This window comes from Canis aureus, chromosome 22, assembly GCF_053574225.1.
Source record: "Canis aureus isolate CA01 chromosome 22, VMU_Caureus_v.1.0, whole genome shotgun sequence".
Lineage (NCBI taxonomy): Eukaryota > Metazoa > Chordata > Mammalia > Carnivora > Canidae > Canis > Canis aureus.
Window position 1 is genome coordinate 25451619 of NC_135632.1, and position 2981 is coordinate 25454599.

Sequence of the window (2981 nt, forward strand, 5' to 3'; positions counted from 1 at the left end):
TAGATTATGTATAGATATGAAATTTGCTATATACAATGTTTGAGTTCTAGACTTGCTTTGTCCAGTATGATAGCAACTAGCCACATGTGGCCACATTTATATTTAAATGTAATTTTAAAGTCCGTTCCTCTGTAGCACAATCCACTAGCCTTAGTCCTCAGTAATCACATGTGGCTAGTGGCTACCATATCGGAAAACACAGAGGTCATTTCCATCACTTCAGAAAATTCTGGTGGACAGTGCTGTTTTAGAGAAGCTGTACTTTTAGTATCTCCATTAATTGGTCTCTCCATCCTTTTACCAGCATTAGGTATCACTATTTTTTTAAGTTTTATTCATTTGAAAAAAAAAAAAAAAAAAATAAAAAAAAAAAAAAGTTTTATTCATTTGATAGGTGAAAGAAGGGAGTCTAAATTTGTTTCTAACTAGAGCTGACCATTTTCTTAGAAGTTGTATTTCCTCTAGGGACGGTCTTATTTTGCTACTCATGGTATTTTTCTAGTCGTGCTTGAAAGTTACTGTGAAAGAGCTCTGCGTCATGGTCTCATCTCCATGGCCATGCCCTTATAGCAGGGCATATGACGCCTCTAACTGAAAAATGTGGAAATTTTCTTTCCAAGTGATGGTGACAGTTGCCAGCTGCTACCCTCAAGTTTTCCATAGCCTCGCTTCCTCTTTTTCTTTCCTCTGATGTTGAGTGTTGGTGATTGCTTTCCTGGCTGTCCCACTTTGCCTTAGTGAAGATCTGGTTGGGTTGCTTCCCTACCTCTCATCGTGTACCCACATTGTCCTCCCTCCTCCTTGTACTCCAGCCAGAGCAACCCCAAGGTGTCCTGTTTCTCGAGTGGGTATTTGTGGAACACTATCTAATGAAATGCCCCAGGTGTGAGGAGGGCAGAAAAATGAACATAGCTAATTTTATTTTTAATGGAATATTTGGTTTCAGGAGGAGAGCCTATTTAAGTTTATATTAAATGTTTGCTTCCCGACAGCAGACATGGTCCTGCTTCGCTCTCTTGGTGCACATGATTTATTTCACAATTTTCTCTTCCTTGCTTGACTACTGTGAAATAGGAAACCAAATGCTGTCAAAGATAACTATGAATGTGTGAGGCAAACAGTATCCATGCTGCAGTCCCTTCTTTTGCTTTGCCTTAATCCCTAGCAACAGTAAAAATGAATCCACAGAACCATTCAGGAATGAGAGAGGGACGGGGGCATTGCAGGCATACTCAGAGCCTATTGTCTAAAAATGTTACACAAATTCAGTTGAAAGCAAACTACCTTCTGTAGGTAAAGTAGACTGAACGTTGGATAGAGGTATCTTTACTTCTCATCTTCACAGCGAGGCCAAAATTGACCTTACGAGATAAAGTTGACCTAGAAAGTACATTTGTAAGCATTTTCCTTCCTTTCCAATGACAATAAAAATGAACATGCTAGACCCATGACTAAAATGGGAGCAAAGGCCAGTGGGATTATTGAGCATCTAGCGCCACCTTGCGGCGGCACATCCAAATCCCAAGCTCTCTTGAGGAACCCAAGATTTAAAATAACAGCCTTCTGGAAGAGGAATTAGGATTTCCTAACTGGGAGAGGTTATTTTCTTGGGTGCTGGGGGGTGGGGAATGCAAACTAATAGAGAGTACTAGCAGTTAGCCGGGACTTTTTAGTAAACAAAGCACTCCCAAGTGAATTTCATTTAGTGTTAGCAGCAGCCCTGTGCTGTAGGCCCCAGGAGCTCAGCCTTAGGGATGTAAAAGCTGAGGCTCCAAGAAGCTGAGGACTTGTGTGGCATAAGTCCTGCACTCGAACCCTGCTTTCCAAACTCCAAATCATGATACAATTTCATTAGCACTAAAGAATGTAGTATATACCAAAAACTCCAAAGTACCTCGTACTACATGGTACAGTACGGGATATATATTGTGTGGTATAATATATATATCAGATATAAACTATATACCCATACTACACTATGGCATGTACACAGTTCACTAGTACTGTCTTTCTGGAGCAGTTTTCTGTCTATGAAGACGAGGTAATATTGGTGGATTCTTTATACTATGATTCAACAAATGCTGTTCGAGTTTTGCTACTGAACTGTGGCTTTGCTTTCCTGGGTCCCTGGGCACAGAAACTGTGGAAATCCCTGCTGCTCTACTCTTAACCTGTGATGCAAATAATAGAGACTTGCCTGGGGAGAATCGACAGGAGGACACAGAGGCAGTGGGACTTATGCCATGCTTTTGTTAGGTTCAGCCTTATTTTTCTTAATCCAGTCCATCGTCTCATAGCTTAAACTGATGGATTACATCATGTCATTCATTTAAGTAGATTTCACAACCAGTGTATTTTAAAAGTGGGCCACTGAGAGGTCACCTTGCTCAGTATCCAAGGTAGGTATGTCATTAGGCCAACTTAAAATATTCCAAGTGAACACTCTGCAGCTTTTCCTTTATGAGGACAATCCATCTGTGGCACTCCTAGAGAAGCTACATCAGGTGGATGGGGAGGACAGGTGTTGGCCTTCCCCTCTCTCCCTGGAGAGTGTGGCCAGGGCCTGGCTCAATTAGAGTTTCAAGAATTAGGCAGGGAGCCATGGTAGGTTCCTGCGTCATAGCAAAAGCTGTATTTGTGAAACACTGGTCTTGAAGAGGCATATATATAAATGAACTGAAGCAGAGAGAAATAGGCAAGTGAGAGACGCTGGAAAAAGAAAAAAACTTTCCTTCAGGCTAAAAATACATCTGAATGTGTTATTTTTGTCTATTTGGCCTCCTTTTTCCACAGGATTGCCTGACATGCTGCCTAGAGGCACATTTACAGAATCACAGGAGTGACGGTAAGGATCTCTGTAAGTGCTTATGCATTCCCCTTGGTGGAATTTTAGTCAGACAGCATGGTTATATTACATTATACCATAAAACTTTTTCAGGCTTGGCAATTTTATTTGTATTTCAATAACACACACACACACA

The 2981-nt window shown here is 41.0% G+C and overlaps 1 long non-coding RNA gene across 1 annotated transcript in view; it reads left to right on the forward strand.

Moving 5' to 3' along the window:
• LOC144293930 (uncharacterized) overlaps window positions 1-2981 on the forward strand; it is a 31205-nt gene that overhangs the window by 15768 nt on the left and 12456 nt on the right. Inside the window, exon 2 of the long non-coding RNA XR_013361284.1 lies at window positions 2794-2845. This is a non-coding gene — a long non-coding RNA (uncharacterized LOC144293930). The remainder of the gene's footprint in view (window positions 1-2793; window positions 2846-2981) is intronic.